At 44.4% G+C, this 23265-nt stretch overlaps 1 long non-coding RNA gene across 1 annotated transcript in view; it reads right to left on the reverse strand.

The window, feature by feature from the left end:
• Positions 1-8536: 8536 nt before the first annotated feature.
• The window catches only part of LOC112413233 (uncharacterized), a 28002-nt gene continuing 13273 nt past the window's right edge, over positions 8537-23265 (reverse strand). The window contains exons 3-4 of the long non-coding RNA XR_003005924.1: positions 10230-10502; positions 8537-8655 (exon numbers count right to left, since the gene is read on the reverse strand). This is a non-coding gene — a long non-coding RNA (uncharacterized LOC112413233). The remainder of the gene's footprint in view (positions 8656-10229; positions 10503-23265) is intronic.

Consider the following 23265-nt stretch of genomic DNA (forward strand, 5'->3'; position numbering starts at 1 on the left):
TCACTGGAAATTTTCCAGTCACCAAAAGGTGGAATCTAACTGAAACACAACTTTCCACGAATACAATTTTCTTCTCCAACAAAAAATATCATTTTTTAAAAACAAATCACCAAATTGAAAACAAGAATGCAGTTTACGAACTTTGATGACTAACTTCATCATCTGACCCATCATCCACAGCCAGGAAAAATCACATACTTTTTCTTTTATATCTTTTGTATCTGAATTCCACCTGGCTTTCTCTCTCTCTCCCTCTCTCTCTCTCTCTCTCTCACACACACACACACAGCCTGGACAGTGAAGCTTTCATTCCCAGGCCATGAAATTTTCTGCACCTGTGAGCACTCCTCTCTCAGTGTTATAAACAGGTCTCAGCCCTTTCCACCCAAAGCTCCCTATTAGCAGCTGCCCAGAAACCGACAGAACCCAAGAATCTCCCAGGTCACCCCACCTCTGCCAAAGCATCCCTGCTCCCCAAGTCCCCACTCCCACACTGATACACCCATCCCAACAACGTAACCGTGAAGAAAACTCCTCTTTCGAGGCAGGGCAAGCCCGTACTGTCCTCTAACTTCCCTCTCTGGTTGATATTATCACAGTCTTAGAAAACTGAAAACTGAACTTAAAGGCATGTATCCGAGTTCTAAGATCCTCAGCTACCTGAAAACTATGAGACCTTGGATGATTCACTGAGTCTCTGCGGGTCACAATGAAATTTAGCAAACTTGCATGTCCCCCGGGTCTTTTTCCTTCTTTTTGTCTGATCTGTCCACTCTCCGATCTCTCTGCTTCTACATAAGGTCATCGTAAGGACGGACAAGACAATGTTTGTGAAATGCCTTAAATTTCTACAAAGGAGGTTTATAAATTCAAAATATTATTGCTTTTGGAGATGCTATTTTTAGTGCTGTGTGAACACTGTTAACATATCTTTATAGATAAATAGAGTTCCTGGTTGGATGGTGGTGATGGTGGCACAATGATATGAATGTACTTAAATGCCCCTGAAATGAACTCTTTACAGTGGTTAAGATGGTAATTTTTTTTAAGATGGTAAATTTTATGTTATGAGTATTTGACCACAATTTTTAAAATAAATATATAGTCAACAACAACAAAATCTTTGTATTATCTGATTGTTTAGAAAGCAGGTTTCCTGGCATCCACCTGCTCTGTGTCCCCTTTTGCTTACTTGCGTCTGCTTGCCCTCTGATCTGTGATGGAATCTCACAAAGCATGGGAGGGGACTTGAAGATCGGTGGTCCATCTCACCCCTTCATCCTACATTACATATGAGAAATGAGGCCCATTTGAACAAAAAGATCAACTCTAATTTAAAGTTCCTCCCTCCTACACTGTTGGTGGGAATGTAAGTTGGTGCAGCCACTATGGAAAACAGTATGAGGTTCCTCAGAAAACTAAAAATAGAGTTGCCATATGATCCAGCAATCCCACTCCTGGGCGTATATCTGGACAAAACTATAATTCAAAAAGATACATGCACCCCTGTGTTCATAGCAGCACTATTCACAATAGTTAGGACATGGAAACAACCTAAATGTCCATCAACAGATATGAATGGATAAAGATGTGGTACTATATACAATGGAATATTACTGAGCCATAAAAAAGAATGAAATAATGCCATTTGCAGCAATATGGATGCAGATTATCATACTAAGTGAAGTCAGAAAGAGAAAGACAAATGCCATATGACATTACTCATATGTGGAATCTAAAATATGACACAAATGAACCTATCTACAAAAGAGAAACAGAATCACAGACATAGAGAACAGACTTGTGGTTGCCAAGGGGCAGTGGGCTGGGGGAGGGATGGAGTGGTAGGCTGGGGTTAGCAGATGTAAGCTATTATACGTGGAATGGATAAACAACAATGTCCTCCTGTACAGAACAGAGAACTATATCAGTATCCTATGATAAACCATAATGGAAAAGAATATAAAAAAAGAATGTGTGTGTGTGTGTGTGTGTGTGTGTGTGTATATATATATATATATATATATATATATATAACTGAATATATATATGTACAACTGAATCACTTTTCTGTACAGCAGAAATTAATACAACATTGTAAATCAACTATAATTCAATAAAAAAAATATATGAAAGAACAATTTAAGGTTCCTAATTTCAGGTCAGATTTTGTTTACCTGGGGGAAAGTAGCACATCAGTCTATAACCATAATATTAGTAACTATCATAATAAAAAGCTGTAAGGACAACCTCCTTCCGCACACCCGCCCCCTGGGGCCCTGGGAGAAAGGCTACAGAAAGCAGAGCCCAGTGCACATCTCTCTGGCCTCCTCTGGGCAGAGGACACCCCCGAGGCCACTGCTCCAGGACCAACAGGCAAGGGGACACACACTGGAGTGTGTCTGATCCCCGTCCTCCTCCCCCTCAGGTTTTAGGTGACCAGCTTTCGATCTAGTACTGACTCAGACAACTGAACGCCAAGTTTCACCAGAGAATGGACATTTTACAAGTGGGTTATAAATTGTCGTTAGGCAGCTCTCAGACAGGTTGACATAACCTCCCGCTACCTTGGCTGAGTGGCACCTCAGTAATTCAACCTGCGCCTTTGGAAGATGCTCTCCCTGGATACAGGTCTGCTGAACATATGATGTGATCACCAGGCAGGGCAGAGTCCCGGGAAAGGAAGCACAATTGCATTAGTCACAGAGACACTGTGAGAAAGTAAGAGTGGGAGGGACCTTAGCCATCTGGTCAAACCCCTCATTTCATAGATAAAGATCTGAGGACAGAGGCAGTAGGGGCGCGGCCAGCAAGCTGTCCAAGGGTGTCCACTCAGCGGCGTCTGGGAGTGGAGGCCAGACCATTTACCAGCTGGGATCCAGTGCTCTTTCTGCCACCCTAGTCCATCTGTGCCAGGGAGGCAGAAGGGTAGGGGGAAAAGCATGGACTTTGGAGCCAGGCCCAGCCACACATCCCATCTCTCCTTTAATGGCCCTAATGCTTTGGGCAAGTCATACTCTCTGAGCCTCAGTTTCCTCACCTATAAAATGGGCATAATAATTCTCATCTTTGAAGGTTGGCGTGAAGGTTAAGTTAAATGATGTGTGTGAAGTGCCAGCACAGTTCCTGGCAGAATAAGCGCCCTCACAAACAGTAGCTGTGATTTATTACTATTCTTTGGGCCACCACGGTTCTCTGAGCACAATGGGGCAGGATTCCAAATGCACTGTGGGTCCTGCTTGTTGGATGAGGGCAGGGCAGGCCTAGAGCACAGAGGGAGGACTCCAAGGTGAAATGGAGGGGTACACAGGAGGAAGGGTGCCCCGGCTAGCTGGTGTGCCAGGAGGTCTGAGGGACTCCATGGAGCTGACTGGCGCATGCCCAGGACACTGTGTTCCTTGGGATTACCAGACACCCACAATTAGATGGCTTTCCCCAAAATCAACAAGATCAGCAAAGAATAAAGCCCTTACATTTCCAGGCTAGAAAAAAAAAGAGGCTGCCTCCCATCGGCTGGCTTGAGAGAGTTGGGCAAATTAATTTGGATGTGCCCTCCAAGCACACATAAATGAGGGTTCACAGAGCTCCTAGGGGTACACAAGGAATGCTGAATGGCTTAGTTGTCTCCAGACATAGTAACAGAAGATCCACCGAAGCCAGTGGTCCTCAAAGCGTGGTCCTTGGCCCTTTGAAATGCAGCATCTCTAGCCGCCACCCTGACCTACTGAATCCTCTGAAGATGGGCTCCAGGAGATTCTACCAAGCCCTCCAGGCCATTCTTAGGCACGTACAATTTGAGAACCGCTTGCTGCGCCATTTCTCCTGATTTCTTGACTGACAGCACAGTAGCGGCTATCGACTTTGGCTGCACAGAAGCAGTCCGCTGCCAAGGCTACAACCCAGAGCAATTAAATCAGAATCTCTGGGATTGGACCCCGGCACCAGGTCTTTTTTTTTTTTTTTTTTTTTTTTTTTTGGGCCTCTCACTGTTGTGGCCTCTCCCGTTGTGGAGCACAGGCTCCGGATGCGCAGGCCCAGCGGCCATGGCTCACGGGCCCAGCCGCTCCGCGGCATGTGGGATCTTCCCAGACCGGGGCACGAACCCGCGTCCCCTGCATCGGCAGGCGGACTCTCAACCACTGCGCCACCAGGGAAGCCCGGCACCAGGTCTTTTAAGGCTCCCCAGGTAATTTCAACGTGCAGCCAAGCCTGAGACCCACTGATTTGGAGCAAGAATTTGAATGAAGCAGTAAGTCATTCATAGCATTTGTGTGTGAGTGTATCAATCAACTCAGAATGCTGGGAATTACCATCTTTTCCTTTGCTCAGAGTTTTTGTGTTTGTTTTTCCCACCACTACTTCCTCGATCGTCCTCTGCAGGTTCTGCACCCCCAAGAGAAGTTCTGAAGACACTTGTCCCCCCACCCATTCACCCACCGCTACCACCATCCAATTGTTAACGTTACTGAAATCACTGACTCAAGCTAAGATCTAAGAAAAGGCTCCATTCAGTCCAGGTTCTTAGGATCCAGTGTGAATCTGCAAATTGAAGACAATTATGTTTCTGTTATATGTGTGTTTCTTCTGTGTGGGATTTATCTACAGTGTTCCTATTATGTTCATGCATTTTATTCAGCTTTTGGTCCAGATCAGCACCAAAGCAGGCTAATAAGGCCTGTTTTATGTTTTGTTTAGCCTTTGAAACATGCAAGCATCTCACCTGCTAATTGGAGACAGTGGATGGGCCCCAGCACAGTGTTTCCTCAGCTGGGGGAGGGTGGAGAGGAAAAAATAAAAATCAATTTTTTCCCCTAGTATCCTGTGAACTGTACTGCAAGAAAGCTGGTGAGTCGCTTTAAATGACACTTTCAGGTTCTAATAAAAATATGTTTTAAGGGCTTCCCTGGTGGCACAATGGTTGTGAATCTGCTGCTAATGCAGGGGACACGGGTTCGAGCCCTGGTCTGGGAGGATCCCACATGTCGCGGAGCAACTAGGCCCGTGAGCCACAACTACTGAGCCTGCGCGTCTGGAGCCTGTGCTCCACAACAAGAGAGGCCGCAGTAGTGAGAGGCCCGCGTACCGCGATGAAGAGTGGCCCCCGCTTGCCGCAACTAGAGAAAGCCCTCGCACAGAAACGAAGACCCAACACAGCAAAAATAAATAAATTAATTAATAAACTCCTACCCCCAACATCTTCTTTAAAAAAAAAAAAAAGGCCACCTATTGTGTGATTCTATTTAATATATATATATATATGTTTTTAAATGGAGCAATAGGATAGTTTACCTAAGATGTCATCATAAAGGTTAGGCTTACACTTTTAGCTTCAGATCAATTACTTGGAAGCTTTAGAAATCTTCAAGAAGCCCAATTTAGAAATGTGTCCAGTTCCTGGAGTTAACAATCTTACTCTGCCGATGTAACTCAAATGTTCTTTCTCAGGGGCTCCCTAGGGTGCCATCTTCCACAAAGTCTCCAGGAGTTCTGAAACTATTCTATTTAAAGAGAAATGGATATTTAATATACTTGTTCATGTTTCTCTGCACATATTAGGCTGACCAAACATCCTGATCACTCTGGAACTTGCCCGTTTTAGCACTAAAAGTCCCATGTTCACCTTCCACTGGGCAACTGGGACAATTGGTCACCCTATATTCTGCCCAGATCTCCTTGCTCACCATCACTTTATAAATCCTCTCCTTCCGTGGGACTCATGCACTGCCTCATCTTAAACCATCAGCACATGTGCTTAGAACACACACACACCTGGTTCCTTCCTCACAATGAGAACGCAGATACATTCATTTATTCTTCCAGAATTTCTACTTCCCATTTTTCCCATGGCTATCAGCACCCTCTCTCTCCACAGGGATGATTCCAGAAACATCTTGTTCTTTTTAATCACACCACCAGGGCAAAAGCGAAGACGAAAGGAAAGTGATTCCTGTGTTTCAGAGCTCAAACTAGATGAAAGAGTACATCATAAAAGTTAACGAGTGCCTTTTCTCAATGGTGTAAATCTTTATTGCATCTCCATTCATTGCTGGATACCGACCTGCACCAAGTCCACAGTAAGCAAGCTAATAAGTGAGACAAACGCGCTCTCTTCACCCAGTAAGACTCCCTGGCATCCTAGATTTCCTTGTTCCTTGGCTTTCCATTGAACTGGGCAAATGCATCTTTGGTTTTTGCTATTCCTGATCTTGGGCTGCTAGTAGCAACTGACTGAATCCACTGCCAATTTGTTCTTTCTAACTTCAGTGCTGCTCCAAAATTATTATAATAAACTCAATTAATTTCTCATAGTGGTTCTAAATTCTGTCCACAATGAAGTTCTTTCACCCACCCACCATGTAGTGCATGACTCTGTCATCTACCTTCCTGGATTCAACATCATGGGATGGACTTCCAGCTACCGTTCACCTCCTACCTTAAATTCTCCCAGGCTCATCGTGGTCATTTTCTCTTGCCCTGTTGTCTTAAATAAGGAAATGTATTTTATTCTCTCTGAGACTTCTTCCTTTACCCTCTATCACTTCCTCTTTTAACATGCTTCTTCCATCAGTACCCATCAGATGTATTTTTCTGCCTTTTGATTTCTCTTTAACATACAAATATGCTTAAATCACAATTACTCTCAAGAAAAAAAGAGGTGATCTGACTCCACTGAAACTGTGGAATTCCCACACCTTTCCCTCTTTTGACCACGCCCGCCATCCATTTCTCCCACCCATTTCTCAACCCTGTGCTGTCTGTGTTTTGCTCCTGCTAAACTGAAATTTTCTTTCAAGTGGTACCAATAAACTACCTGTTAAAATGTGATGTCTCTTCTGAGTTCTCATCTATCTAAGCCTCTTGGCATCATTTGAGGGTGTTGCTGGGATTATCCTCTTTGACGTCTCTCATGTTATATACCCTGACTCTCCTGTCCTCTCACTGGACCACATCACCTCCCGTTGCCTATTCTTCCTCCTGTGCCTCTTCCAGTCTCACTCTGGACCCCATCCAGCATGGGCTTCAGCTATAGCTCCATTCTGTTGACCACACATCTATATCTCCACCTCTGAACTCTCTCCTGAGTTTTCTATCCTTATTTCTAAACACCTAATGGGCAGTTCCACATGGCAAAATCCAAAGATCCTCAAACTCAATACATCCAAAGTGAAGTTCATAATCATCCCTCAAACCTGTCTCCCTGCATTTTCTGTCTTAGTCTCTGAGTCTATCCTACTAGAAACTCCTGCATCAATCTTTACTTTTTTCTAGTCCACACTTCCAAGCATTTGCTAAATAACATGTTATGTTCATCATCAGAACTTTTTATTACAAATAGCAGAATCAAAACTCAAATTAAACAAGAAAAAGAAATGTATTAGCTCATGGAACCAAACCATAAAAAAGGATGGATTCATGTGAATGGTACTAGATTTCTCTCTCCACCTCTCATCTCAGCTTTTGTTTTTGTTTGCCCTCATTCTTGCAGGCTCCTTCATGTGGAAGGGGCCATGGCCACTAGCAGCCCTGAAGGCACATCCCGTTAACAATGATGAGAAGAGACACTTAATCTATATCAGGCACAATTCTAGGCACTTCAGAGCCTGTGAGGCAAGAAAGAGAAAACATACTCTCCACATCAAATGTAGAAGATCCATAGACAAGCTCTAAATTGGGCCAGCTTGGGTCATGTACCCACCTGCTGGAGCAACCACTGGGTCTAGAACCATGAAGTAGAGTAACAAGCAGGGTTTGGATTATCCATCAGCCCCTGACCTTGAGTGTTTCAAGTAGGAGGGGTCTGATGAACCACAGCAGGTGGGAAAAAATGCAGGGTTAGACTTTGGGGCGAGAAATGGAAATGCAGAAACTCAACAGTGCTAATTCACGTTCACGGGTCTTTGCATCACCTTATGAAAACGAAGCCCATCAGGAATTGTATCTGAATAGATGCCCTACCCTCCAAAAAAAAAAAAAAAAAAAAGTACAGAAGAAAATCAAGACATTCCTCAGAAAACAGTTTTAAGAATACACTAGGGCTTCCCTGGTGGCGCAGTGGTTAAGAATCCGCCTGCTAATGCAGGGGACACGGGTTCGAGCCCTGGTCTGGGAAGATCCCACATGCTGCGGAGTAACTAAGCCCGTTCGCCACAACTACTGAGCTTGCGCTCTAGAGCCTGTGTGCCACAACTAATGAAGCCTGCGCACCTAGACCCCATGCTCCGCAACAAGAGAAGCCACTGCAATGAGAAGCCCACGCACCGCAATGAAGAGCAGACCTGGCTCACTGCAACTAAGGAAAGCCCATGCACAGCAACGAAGACCCAATGCAGTCAAAACTATAAATAAAGAAAGAAAGAATACACTAAAACCACAAAGAATGGGTCATCAAAGCTCAAAAATGTATGCCGAGACTTCTTAGCCTCTGCAAGCATAGAATATCTTTTTTTTAAAAAAGTCTCAAACTTCTAAATAATAGTGGTTGTAATGATAAAAAGCATAATGATGAGACAGGATGGCACACCTTTGCATAACGTTACCTGTTCAGCCTGCAGGTGCTGTTTCATCTCCTGCACTGACTTCAAGGCCCCAGGGAGGTCTGCAGTCATGGGTGACATTTAGCTCTTCTTTCTCATAGAACTTCAGAAGGAGTTCTACCTGGAAATTTTCCAGAGGGGGTATTGAAATTGAAGCCATAAGAATCTCTATAATGTACCTGTAGTTTAAGTTTCCAGTGTCCCTTTTTAAGATAAATAGTTGGAAAATATACCCTGAGAAAACTGCACAAGTGAACTTGACATTGTTTTAGACCCCATAACAACTGCATCTACAGGCTGGCACTAACTGTCATGGATGGTGAACTCTATTTTTTTTGTTTCTACATCTACAGTTCCTCAGTTTATTGATTTCTCATTCATCAGAAGATTTGTAAGCATAATGAAGCCTAAATGGAGCACACATGAATATGAATTTTGTGGTGTGTATAAATTAAGCCTCCCGCTGCAACATTTGGGGGAGATCTTTCTCCTAGGAATGAATGTTGCCACCCGACAGGTGTGTAATAAGATGCTATTTTCATCCTCCATCATCTAAGGTTTTGAATGTAACTGGAAACATTCTTGGAGGTGGGGGAGGGAGATGCCCTGAGTCATTGTGAAAACCATTATTCTGCATCATGCTCAGCTGGACGTGGGAATGAATTAAAACAAATGTTCAAGAATGTTCTATTTCCATATGAAGCTATTTCATCTGTTATCTTTTTCTCTTGCACTTAAATGTGACTAAAAGATCTTCCAAAATGAAATGCAGCCTTGTATGAAATCAAATTGATTTCTCTTATTTGTAATTTACCAGAGAATATTTGTCCTGAGTAGTATTAGGCAGCAAAGCTATTCTATTTATTTAAAAAAAAAAAGAAAAAGGAAAAAAACATTTGGAGTTGATGTTAAAAAGAAAGCTATACAGTGTGTTCTACATTTGAAATTCCACAAACTGTTAATAAACAGGATTTTTCCTGTAAAGAGAGGCATGCATCCTTTTGCCTCATTTCACCAGGCTCAGTGTTCACTTTTGCCATCCCCAGCACCCCTTGTTCAGTCAAATGTGTATGAAGTCCAAATCCATCTAAGAAATGCCCTGCTCCAGCTAGGATCAAACAGAACGCTTCTGGAATGGAACATCAGCAGAGCTGCTCCCTTTGTTCACTTTTTTCCCTTCACGTTTTTTATTGTTAGCAGTGACTACATTTCAGAAACAAAGCCACCTGCTTTCAAACACAAATGAGGAAAGGCTGTGTCTGTGTGTTTGTACGTGTGTATGCACGTGCTGGGATGGGGGGCACGGATGTGTGTGTGTGTTCCCTCACAGAAGGAGTTATTTATGTGTCTGACCTGTCTTCAGGCACTTATAAAATATTCAGCAGGCTAGAATTAACCTCTCCAGAGGGTGCTGAGCCCCAAATGGACATGTTAGGGAGTAAGGCTCAGGAGTAATGCTGAGAAGGCACTTGTGCTGAGATGCTCCTAGCCTGGCAGAGCCAGCATTCACCTGAGGGGCCAGGAGAGCCTCGACTCCTTATCTGTGAAAATCAGGGCACCTGACGTTGCCTTTGGGAGCCTTTGTTTTCTTATCTGTAAAATGAAAAGTCTGAACTATGTTGGGGGTCTCCATTCTTGGCTGCACAGCAGCCTCGCATGATTTTCTTATTTTTAATAATGATGCAAGGGCCTTACCCCAGACCACTTGAATTAAACCTCCAGGGATGGAATCCAGAAACGAATATTTTTTTAAGCTCCCAGGTGCGTCTAGGTGCAGCCAGGGTGGTGAACTGCGGCTGGGTGACCGCCAAAATCTCTCCAGCGCAGGTTCTGCAGGACTTGCTCCTGTCAGATCAGGTGTCTGGTGGGTCAGCTCTCTGTCCTCAGCGGTCCACCCTGCCCAGCCGTGCTCCATCCCATGGAACGTTCCAGATGCATAAGTCATCGGGGCCAAAGCTCCAACAGGATCTGCGGAAACAGTCAACATCATTAACTGGACTACCCAATCTAAAGAGTGAGGATTTGGGGGGGTGGGGGGGGAGGGAAGGATTGTTTAAAGGGAATCGTAGTGGTTCCTAAGAAACCTGTGGGACAGCATCAAAGCTACTGGGAACTCTGCACAGTGAGCTCATTTCCCTGTTCACACCCACCTATGATGTCTCTTTGCAGCCCGGCGTGTGCTGCAAAGATAAACAAAATTAATCAATAGTAAGAGCTGCATTTTTGTTTTGTTTTGTTTTTAAAGTTGTTTTTTTTTTGACATGGACCCATTTTGAAGTCTTTATTGAATTTGTTACAATATTGCTTCTGTTTTATGTTTTGATTTTTTGGCCACGGGGCATGTGGGATCTGAGCTCCCTGACCAGGGATCGAACCCGCACCCCCTGCATGTTTTTGATCTTGCAGTCAAGTCACATAGTTTCCTTTTCCAGGACAGTGCCACACTTCCCTCTGCCCTGTTCTCTTGTCTCTCTGAGCTTTTTCCCTTTTACTCCTGTTTAACCCAGCCATCCCCTTGCCCAGTCATCCACAGATCTGCTCCCCACCCTGCCTTGTGCCGCCCCCGCCAACCCTCTGCATGATTTTATTTATTTTTTGTCACTTCCCATTCACCCTACTTTGTATGCTCTCACCCTCCTTTCCCACTTCTTCCCTTTCCCAACCAAGATCGCTGGGCCACCGATGGCTGTGAGGATGTGAAAATCTGAGCCACAGGCATGAATAATGAATTGGAAGAGGCAGACTGAAGCCAGTCGGAACTGAGACAGTATTTCCGAAATGCAGCCAAATGACTTAGCAAGAGGCAGGACAGAGTTACTGCAATCCCTGGAAGCCCCGGACACACTGGTAATTATGAAAATGCAATTTTGATAAAGTACAAATCTGCAATTGTCCTAAGGCTGACAGAAGTGTCATACCCTGCTCTAGGCTGAAACTGGGAGTTCTGGAAGGTGCAGGGACACTTGCCGACCCCATTGCACTGAGGGACTAGTGCAGTCACTGGCGAGATGGCCTGCTTCTTCATTCCAAGAATAGCACCTCCACCCTGGGGTGGGGGCAGCTACACAAGGATGGCTAGAGGGTGTGGTACTGGAAGCTCCCACCCGGCAGCAAGGTCAGAGAAGTGGGCGATCTGGATCTTGAGGTTGCCGGAGGGGGAACAGGCAGGAGTCTGGATGCCAAGGAGAGTTGTCTGCTGCTCTTCTAACTCATCAGAAACCAGACTAAGTACCAGCCCTCAGATCTCAGGTGTCTGATCCTGCACTGTTCCCAGTTAGTCGGAAACCTCCTCCTTTGGACCTTCTTTTACAAGCAAGACTTGCAAGACTTGGTGATGGGTCTGTGGAGCCAGTGGTCCAATCTGGGGACCTGTTGGAGCTGGTTGGTGAATGAGGGTCTGCAGACAATCTTAACTAACATTCTGGCCACCCCTCGAGTTCTCTCCCATTTGCCCCAGACACGTCTTTGTGAAATATAAACCTGGCTATAGCGCCATCTGCCCAGAAACCTGTCAGCAGCTACTCATTGGCTTCAGAAGTGAGGCTAAACTCCTGATAATAAGCTCCAAGGCCCTCTGTGACTTGGCCCAAACTTCCATCTCCGACTTCACGTCTCCACTCGGTGACTTGACCCGACAGTGCAGAGATGCCGAATGCTTTGTGCTCCGTGCCCTCTGCCGCTCCTTCCCTGCACAACTGTGATGCGGCTGTGTCCCCTGCATCTCTGTCTCCTTCATGAACACCCATTTGTCCTCCCAAGACCCAGCGTAGGAGCCCTGTTTGCTAGGAATTGCTCTGGAGCTCTCAGATTGGACAAACTCCCCTCCCCAGCTTGTGCTCCCACCTTACCTACTGTCTACTTAACGTGGAAAGGTCTTTGTGAGCCCAGAATGTGTTACCCGGCCCAAGCACGCTCGCTGCACGACAGGCCAGTAAGTCGGGAGACAAGTTGTTGAGGCAAGGAGTAATGACTTTAACAGGAAAGCTAGCCGACTGAGAAAATAGCTGACTAGTGTCTCAAAAAACCATCTTCCCTCAGTCCAAATTCGGGTTTCTTTTACACAGAGAAAGGGGAGGGGGAGATGCTCACTGCGATGCCAACTAATGGCTGAGGAGGACTGCTAAGGCTCGCTCACTAACGGTTACTCGCTAAGGGTCCTTCCCTAATGGTAGCTCGCTAACGGTGAGTGGGACCGCTAACAGTGGCTCCTTGACACTTGCTCGCTAAGGGTCGCTTGCTTGGCTCGCTTGGGGGGAGGGGCCCCCTGCGAGGCCGACCAACGGCTGAGCAGGACTGTTAACGGTCACTCCCTAACGGTCAGTTGCTTGGGGGAGGGGCCCACTGCGAGGCCGACCAACGGCTGAGCAGGACTGTTAACGGTCACTCCCTAACGGTCAGTTGCTTGGGGGAGGGGCCCACTGCGAGGCCGACCAACGGCTGAGCAGGACTGTTAACGGTCACTCCCTAACGGTCAGTTGCTTGGGGGAGGGGCCCACTGCGAGGCCGACCAACGGCTGAGCAGGACTGTTAACGGTCACTCCCTAACGGTCAGTTGCTTGGGGGAGGGGCCCACTGCGAGGCCGACCAACGGCTTGCTCCAGGACTGTTAACGGTCACTCCCTAACGGTCAGTTGCTTGGGGGAGGGGCCCACTGCGAGGCCGACCAACGGCTGAGCAGGACTGTTAACGGTCACTCCCTAACGGTTGGTCCCTAAGGGTCTCTCCCTAACGGTCAGTTGCTTGGGGGAGGGGCCCACTGCGAGGCCGACCAACGGCTGAGCAGGACTGTTAACGGTCACTCCCTAACGGTCAGTTGCTTGGGGGAGGGGCCCCCTGCAAGGTCGACCAACGGCTGAGCGGGACTTCTACGGGTGGCTCGCTAACAGCCATGTGCCTGCCCCGCCCCTATTACAAATGGACACTCTGGGGGCAGAGACCCCGTCTCATTCACCCAGGAACGTTCCCTGCATCCAACACAATACCTGGAATAGAGTAGACATCCATTAATGCTTGTGTAGAGAATCCTGGCTGGAACAGGACAGGAAGCTAGGATTACAGTACTCCCATCTTACGGGTATGGATGTTCCCACAGTCCCTGCCTTGGATAGAGGTCCAGGCCTCGGAGCAGTGCTCCCCTTCCCCGTCCCTCCCAGTGGAGAGCTCCCAGCGCCTGCTCATCTCCCTCCCCGATTCTGACGTGTTGTGATGGCAATCTCAGGGGTCCACTGCTCCCCAGTTCCCTGTCTCTTCTCAGTGTTGTGCAGCCTTGACGGGCAGAGGAGATGCACCCTGCTGACTCGGATATTGAACTAAATCTTTCAAGCCAAAATTTCGTTCACTTTCCCCGAATGAGGACAACGACTGAGTCACGAAGGAATAGGTAGAGTAGGTATAAGTCTCTGTCTGCAAATTCAAATGTGCTAAAAAGCAATCTTGAATTTTTCATAACTCGATTTAATTTTTATTTCAAGTTCCATTTTCTTCCTGAGATGGCGGGGTGAGTCTCCCCTCTGTTTTCCTGAGTGTGGCATCTGAGCACCAGGGGGTTAATGTGGTGTCGGGGTGAGGGCAGACCTGGTCTTCATCCTCAGTGTCGTCTATTCATCCTGGTTCCTGCTGGGAAGCACCATCTCATGTCACACACTGTCCGCCCTGGTGGTCGCTGGGGCTGCCTCATTCCCGTACTCTCTACCACGCTTGGGGACCAAGAAATCATGTTGGGGTCATGATGGGGCCCGGAGAACTCTATAAGGCCACACCTGCCAAGTCACAGTATAGAGTCATTGTCACTTCCCCAGAACATTACAGAAACAGGACGTGGGCTCACTCTGTTCTCTTTTTGTTGGGTTGGTTTTAGGTTCCAGCATCCCTCACGCTTGACGTGGAACCAGGGCTCACGGCCTCCTTTCTTAGGGACCTCCCAGCATCTAAGCTCTCATAACTCCCCGATCCAATTCACTCTCCTTCCAGTCTGTGGCACCCTTTTCTAGCCAGTGTGTATGTGAGGGTGAAGGGAGGGCCCTTCCGACTACTCATCTGAGATTGATAGTCTGTTACCTCTGTCCTGTTTCCATTTCCTCAAAGCCTATTCTTCTGAAACTCAAAGGCCATGAGGAGACTTTTTCCTCTGATCTTTGCTTTCACATTGCTTCCCTATGACAGTGATCACCTACCACCATCTAGTTACTGAATGGAGAGCAGAGGTAGGGTCTAGAGGGATTGGAGGGGGAGGTATCATTAAGAATGTGCTAAGGTAGCATTTATAAGCAATCAGGCACTGTCCTAAGGTCTTCATATACGTTAGCTCATCAAATCATTGCCACCCAACGAGGCCGATACTGTTATTATTCCCATTTTGCAGACGAGGAAACTGAGATTAAGTAGTGACAAATTGGAGGAGCTGGGACTTGAACCCAGGCAGCCTGGCTCCAGGGTCTGTGCCCTTAACCACTAAAATGACAGCTTCTCACTAACCAACAAACACCCTGCCACACACATCACTTTTGTTATAGATCTGTCTTCCTTGAAGATGTATAGGAAAAGAAAAGTTTAAAAATATTATGATGGAAACTTCTTCTACTCAAAGTGCTTATGCTGGGATTTAACAAATTTTGATCTTGATGAGAAATCTATCCGTCATCCATGTGAATGTCAAAAAAAGATAAAAGCCTAGAAGTCCTTAAAAAACAGAATCTCCCACCACCACTGCCACCACCAACGCCACCAGCTCAATCTGCCTAGAAGCGTTTTATCAGGCCCTTCAGCAGCAGGGTAAGAGTTAGAGGACCAGACCTCTGAAAAGGTGCTGCCAGCTCTATATATCTCCCTCTGTGTGCCCTGGATGCTTCTATCTAATTCTAAGAACTAACATCCCTTTTGAATGAAAAGATGCCCAAGAAAAAGCATTTGTGTAGAACAATCATTCTTAACATTTTGGGGGGTCACAGACCTTTTTGCAATCTATGAAGTACATCCCCAGAAAAAACAAATGCTTGTATCCAAATGAACACATAATTTGGCATAAAATTTTAGGCAAATTACTGAGCCCTGTACTATGTGTGAACTCTTCCTGGAAGGGAAACTGCATTATGTGTTTCTGTACCTTCAACACCTAGCAGAGAATAAACTCATTGAGTTAGACCCATCCTGCCTCCACGCTGGCCCCGGGCATGCACACTGACTCTCTGTGTATCATGAGACACGGAAAATCTTCCCCTCCCCTTTATCCAGCCCAGATTCTCTGCAAATGCCTGTTGCCAACAAGGGCATTTGTTCTTTGTGCATGGATGCCTGTGTTTTTGCCTCCGAGAGACAAGCACTGACTGGGATCTGAGTAGAAGCGGCCGCTCTGACTTTCAGGCAATTTGGGGGCTGCACATAAAACTCTACATCCTTGTGGGGGCCAGAGAGGAAAGGACCGAAGCTCTGGGCCTCTTTATAACCCCATAGAGGACTCCTTCTCACCCATTACTGAAGGGTAGCCAATCCCCTGACTGGTTTTTCCCTTTTCAGAAGGGAATCCAACACATCAAGTTTTAAAATACCTTCTCAAAGAAAACAATTTAATGTGTTTTCCTGCACCTCAAGAGTACTGGTGAAGTGCAATTAACTCTGCTTTTCAATTCTCGAATTAATCAGCAGAGAGGATGTTTGGGTCAAGGCCAAACGTTATTCTTTCTACGAAGGAAACACAGAGATGGTTCAGGATAAACTCTGTGAGCAACTCAGAGCCCTCTGTAAGAAATCATGGTACTCTGTGAGAGCAAACACTTATATGATTATCACTTGTGGTTAGCTGGAGTCACGCCACCAATGGGATTATTAAGAATCAGTAGGGCAGGACTTCCCTGGTGGCGCAGTGGTTAAGAATCCGCCTGCCAATGCAGGGGACACGGGTTAGAGCCCTGGTCCGGAAAGATCCCACATGCCGCAGAGCAACTAAGCCCGTGCGCCACAACTACTGAGCCTGTGCTCTAGAGCCCGTGAGCCACAACTACTGAGCCCATGTGCCACAACTACTGAAGCCCACAGGCCTAGAGCCTGAGCTCCGCAACAAGAGAAGCCACTGCAATGAGAAGCCCACACACCACAAACGAAGAGCAGCCCCCCACTCACGGCAACTAGAGAAAGCCCGCGCGCAGCAAAGAAGACCCAACACAGCCAAAACTTAATTAGTTTTTTAAAAAAGAGAAAAATCTTTAACAACAACAACAAAAGAATCAGTAGGGCAAACACAGCAGAGACAGCTAAAAGCTACTGGGAAATAATAACAATACTTTCTTCATTCTCATTTTTCTTTTCCGTTCCTCCTGGGTTGGGGTGGCATGGTTTATGCTTCTCATTCCTTCTATCAACAGTCTCTACTTCTCTGATGGTTTTTTCTTGTGATCTATTCTTATTATCGAGTTTTATATCTTAACTGTGTTCATGCATTCCTATACCTTGAAAAGGGCCATCTTCTTTCCTTGCAAGTGATCCCTGGGACTTTGTGATTCCCTACCCCTCAGTAATTATTCTAGACATGTTCCTTGTTATGAGTACATTTATGATTATATAAACTACATACATGTATAAGTGTAGTAAAATACTTTCCATATATATAAAAAACACAAAAACAAATTGTAAAACGATAAGATGAAATAATTATAAATAGGGCTCTAATATTTTATCCTTTCTCCTAATGCACTGTCCACCCCTTTGAGATTTAAACACCCTGCTTTGAAACACAGGCCTAGTGTATCACCAAGCAGGTAAACATCAGAGCAAAGCCCTCTAAGGGCTAAAACTGGCAGTCACTGCCTCGGATTGTAACCTGTAACAGTCCCCTAACACCTGACATTCGTATAGGTGAGTTCATTCACAAACTGAATGTTTGTGTCCGCCCCCCCCCAATTTCATATGGTGAAGCCCTAACCCCCCAGAGTGGCTGTATTTGGAGTTGAGCCTCTAAGGAAGTAATTAAGGTTAAATGAGGTCGTAACTGTGGATCCCTAATCCAATTGGATTAGATAGGTTTGGTGCCCTTATAAGAAGAGACAGAAGAGAGCCCTCTCTCTCTCGCCCTCAATCTCCCTCTCTCTATCTCTCTCTTCCCCCAAGCCTGCACCTCAGAAAGACCATGTGAGCACACAGCAAGATGACATCCATCTGCAAGCCGGGAAGAGAGTTCTCACCAGGAACCAACCCTGCCAGACCTTGATCTGGGACTTCTAGCCTCCAGAACCACAAGAAAATAAATTTCTGTTGTTCAAGCCACCCGGTCTGTGGTATTTTGTTATGGCAACAAGAGCAGACAAATCCACTCTCGGAAAACTCACCAGATTATTCCTGTAACCCCAGCACCATAAACACAGATAGATATAGTTATTCAACTTGAGGTTAATACTTTCTTCAAAGTTGGTCATACAATTAGTATCAGGTGAGAAACTTGGGCAGTGCCAGAAATGTTTGGAGGTAAGAGGAACTCACACAACATCCCCCTGACCTGGGTGAGCAGAAGAATGCAGTGCCAGTGCAGTCCTGCTGCTACAGCAGAGGTGAAAGCCCTCACTTTTCCATCAAAGGCACCAGCATCCCCACTGCACTGCACTGTAACTGCCCCCATTACCGTGATCTTAGTGTATGCCTCAGAGAGACAAGAATTGAAGTGTCTGTGGGAAGGAACTGAAGCTCAGCTCTTGAGAATTTTATGGGCTGCTGTTTCTTGACATAATTTTAGAGAGATAGCCTGATCTGCTCTTCCACTGAAAACAACAAAGATAGATGCTGCTTTTATTTAAAAAAATAAACCTCTTTATAAATGCACTCATGAATAAGGGAGAAAAGAAAATCAATGGAGGGTGAAAGTTAATTAAAAGGAGAAATATATATAGGTAACTAAGCACTGAATCTGGCTTTTGCTCTGGGGAAATCTTTTAAATCATGATTATTTTGAGCTTCTGTTTTTGACAACTGTGCAAACTGTGAGGCATGAGACAAATCCTCATGTGCAACAAAAGGGGGGAGTCTGAAAGGAAAACCCATGAGTAATCTAGGAACAGCAGACAAACCTAAGAACCCACAGAAGGGACCATTAAAAAGTGCTTGTGTCTCTCAACCTTGGAGGTGGGTTGAAGGGAAAAATCTCTCTCCTGAGAATTCATAACCATAATCTAGTTTTCATGGGAATATTCAGCCCAAATTCACACTACTTCAAATCTAGAACTGATTTTAAAATAGCCCCTAGTGGGTAGTGCCCTGCTGTACAAGGTAGAAGTAAATGCATATTTGAAGGAAATTACTTTCAACTAAAGCTTCAAAGACTGCTACAGATCAAGTTCCAAGGAACATGAGTCCATAGTCAGCACTACAACAAACACATAAACCTGAGTCATGAATGAGAGATTATAAAATCAATCAAGAAAATTCAAAAAGAATCCAAAGGAATGTCTAAAAACAAAAATATAGTGATTGAAAGTCAAAGCTCAATTTTCAGGCTACACAACAGGCACAGTTTAAGACTGATTCACTGAAATGGAAAATGGTTCAGCAGAAATTACACTAACGCAGCAGAGAGAGAAAATGAAGTGCTGAAAATTAGAAAGATATTAAGAATCTTGTAGCATAGAGTGAGTTTCAGAATCCCAAAATCACAATCAGATTTTCAGAGGGATGTAATAAAGAGAATGGAGAAGAGGCAATATTCAAAATGAAAATGGCTACGAATTTTGTTACTGTCAAAAGATTCAAATTCTCATATTTGAAAGATGAATCTTTCAAAGAAGATTAAGTTTTTTAAGATCCACAACTATACACATCATAATCAAACTGTAGGAAAAACATAATAAGAGGATCTTAAAAGCAGCCAGAAAAGAAGAATCATCTGCAAAGGGCTAACAATTATACTGGCAGCTGACTTCTTAGCAGCAATAATGAAAATCAGAAGATAGTGGAATAATATTTTCAATATGCTGAGAAAAAGATAACTCAAAAACTAAAATTTTATACCCACAAATCTATCATTCAAATATGACGATGAAATAAAGATATTTTATGGTAAATAAAAACTAATAGAGGTTCCAACTAACAGACCCTGGCTTTAAGAACTTCCAAATAAGCATTTCACATAGAAAGAAACTAATCCTAGACGAAAGGTCTGGGATGAAAGAAAGAATGGTGAGTAAAGAAATATGTAAAATTGTGGGTATACATAAACAAACTTTTAATGTGGAAAACAACAATAATAATATACTTTCAGAGTTAAACAAAAAAGATAAAACTAAAATGCAGCAATGGTATAGAAGTAAGGAGGAGGTGACTGGAGTTCAAGTGTCTATACATTGGATTGTTTGGGTGGGTGGTAAATGTATTCATTAACTTTAGACTTTACATTCATATTAAAAATTTCCAGAGTAACCGTATATGCATGCAGTGCATATATTCCACAATCCTACTTCTAGAAATTTTTGAAACAGCAACAAACGGAAACTTTATAAATGACTATTATAGAGAATTAGTTAAAATAATTATGGATAATAGAATACTATGAATACAATTCAGATAATACAATACTCTGCAGCCATTTTAATTTTTATTTATTTATTTATTTATTTATTTATTGCTGTACGTGGGCCTCTCACTGCTGTGGCCTCTCCCATTGCGGAGCAGAGGCTCCGGACGCGCAGGCTCAGCGGCCATGGCCCACGGGCCCAGCCGCTCCGCGGCATGTGGGATCCTCCCGGACCGGGGCATGAACCCGTGTCCCCTGTATCGGCAGGCGGACTCTCAACCACTGCGCCACCAGGGAAGCCTGCAGCCATTTTTAAAGTGCAATAACTATATATGTATTTCTTGGAAATAATCTCCAAGGTAAAAGCAAAAATGGTGCATATCATGTGCTAATATTTATTGCTTTTTAAAAAGGAGGGATTAGAAAAGAATATGTACATACATTATGCTTATAATTTCATAGGATAGCTCTAAAAGATATATAGGAAACTGACAATAGTAATTGCCTCTAGGTTAACTTTTTAATATTCTAGTGCATATGTACTCTTTTAATAACCTGTAAAATAAAAGCCAGAGCCAAAACATACAGAAATAAATACTCAGAGGAAGGCAGACATGCACACACACACACACACACACACACACACAAATACATATAAGAATCCATGGCAAAAGGTACCATCTTTAAAAAGTATACTTTGTGAAAGTAAAACAGCTTCAAAGAAGCACTCAGACCTTCCCTTCTCTCATATATAACGACAGAGCTCTAATCCTTGCATTTGCTACAGAGTCTTATACGAGCATTACTCCTCTCCTTTACACTCTGTTCAATCGTACATTCCTTGAAAGCCTGAATCAATATATTATCCCCTTTGTAGTTCTCACAAAATATATAGAATGGAGCTTTGTATATAACAGATGCTTAATAAATTAATTAACATTTGTGAGTTACTATGTACTGTATTTTTATGGATTTGAAGTTTTTACCCTACGAAACTTATCTGAGTCATAGTAATAAGTTTTCATAACGTGAAACTCAATGGTATATTATATGAGTTAAAATTTGGAAGTTTTAGTTCCACTACTTCCTTTCATCTTCTAGATTTCTTGTTAAATTTGACACAGTAAGAAAGACTTACTTCAGGTATTTAGGACAGCAAAAACCACAAAATTGTCTTACAAGCAACCATATTAACATGTTCTTAATGTCTTCATTCTGTGTGACCCAAAAGCCAGCATATGGAATGCATTCTGTGATCATGCTTGTATATGTCACATTCTTAAACCTTGCAATGAGGAGCTCTTGGGCTGAAGGCCAAATTTGAGAAGTGGACGGGGAAGTAGGGTCCTGGATGTGCAATGGTGGCCGGCCATTAATCCCAGACACCCTGGCCCAACACTCCTGGGAGTCTCCCGAATCCTACAGGTCAGTTGCAGCTGGAGATGCGGAACTGGGTCCTTGTGGTAGATGAAGTAAGTGGCTTTCTATATCCTGAAGTTTTCTGGACAAAATCACTTTCTTATGCATTCATTTGTATTCTAACTAGAAAGAAATCATCAGTGAAAATAAGCATGAGAAGGTCTTTTTCAGAGGTTTACACTGGAATAGTTATTTCTAACTTTTTAAATTTTTTGGCCACAGAAGTGTTTCTTCCCGTGTGTAAAGTAGATGAATGTGGAATGGGGATGGGGGCAGCCCAGACCCCAATTTCCAGCTCCTAAATCTATGGACAGTCGGCAGTGGTTCTGAAGCTTTTGCGTGTGTTTAAGAGTCACCTGGGAGTCCATAAGAAATGCAAGTTATTGGGTTTAACCCCTGAGGAGTCTGATCAGAAGATCTGGGTGGAGTCTGAGAGTCTTAACAAGCACCCCAGGGGATGTAGAGGATGTGTGTGACCCTGCCCTACCATCTCACAATCTGTCATCCTTTACAGTGGTGCTCAGCAGAGTCCAGTGTGAAAATTACCTGGCAAGCCGGTCCCAAGCGAGGCTCCTTCTTTGACTTACTCGTATGGTGACAGAGGCCCAAGATTCTCAACTCGCTTTAGCTGATTTTTCCCATAATTTCCTAAGGCACTCAAACCTGAAGCGGCAACTAGATTTTTTCCGGTTGGTGGAAAGAATTCTAAGAACTTGTTTATTTTAAAACATCAGTAATGATAGATGCAGAGAATGAAATTCCATCTAACACTCATTTCCCAAATTATCTCAATAGAAGGAAGTGGAGCAACTTCTAGATCATGTGGAACTGGTAAGGACACCAGCTGAAACCCTAAAAATAGCTGCACCATGTTCCAAGCCCAATCAGGGAATTGCTTCCCGACAAATGACTTCAGTGGATTCCAATGAATGCACAGCTGCCGGGGGGATGCAAGACTGCCACACGGGGCTGAAACAAAGGGTCTTAGATTTTAGAAACACTGATCACTCGTGAACCTTCATTGGACCAGCTATTTTCTTGTCTAAGAAACTGGACGTTGGTGAAACCCATACGTCCAGAATAGGGGAGTTGTGCTGAGCAGGAAATATATTGCTCTTTCTGTTTGGGGTGTGGTAACACATCACACCTGGGTGCCCATATGTGTCTGGGCACCTGGGTGCCCATCCTGCCTCTCAGATTAGACAGCAGAGAAACTACAGAGTAGGAGCCAGCATATGTGTCTTCCTTTTTTTTTTTTTTATTTGCGGTATGCGGGCCTCTCACTCTCGTGGCCTCTCACGCTGCGGAGCACAGGCTCCGGACGCGCAGGCTCAGCGGCCATGGCTCACGGGCCTAGCCGGTCCGCGGCACGAACCCGTGTCCCCTGCATCGGCAGGCGGACTCTCAACCACTGCGCCACCAGGGAAGCCCCTAATCTAATTTTTTAAGTGAGTATACTAGAACTTTAATATTAAAATGAGCATTAACCTTCAAAACAGTCGCCCTAAGAAGACTATACCTCTATTTCATCGCAGAGGCCATTTCTTAAAATATTTCTGGAGTCCTATTTTGTGAATTTCTTTTAAAATCAAGTTAGAAGCCACACAAGAAAAAAGTCTTCTTACAAAGTTTTTTAACCTTTCATACATCTTTTTGACATGTGAAAAAAAATTTTTAAGCCCGTCAGCTATCCTCTGTCCTAAACCCCACCACACTTATCATGCCATCCCAGAAAGTTTAAACTTAAGTTGAAATGTTTTTTACTGTTTATTTAATGAAATCAAGGATTTTCTTTTTCAATCTGCCATCTCAGAATGCATTTTC

Source organism: Neophocaena asiaeorientalis, unplaced genomic scaffold, assembly GCF_003031525.2.
Source record: "Neophocaena asiaeorientalis asiaeorientalis breed wild unplaced genomic scaffold, Neophocaena_asiaeorientalis_V1.1 scaffold14, whole genome shotgun sequence".
Lineage (NCBI taxonomy): Eukaryota > Metazoa > Chordata > Mammalia > Artiodactyla > Phocoenidae > Neophocaena > Neophocaena asiaeorientalis.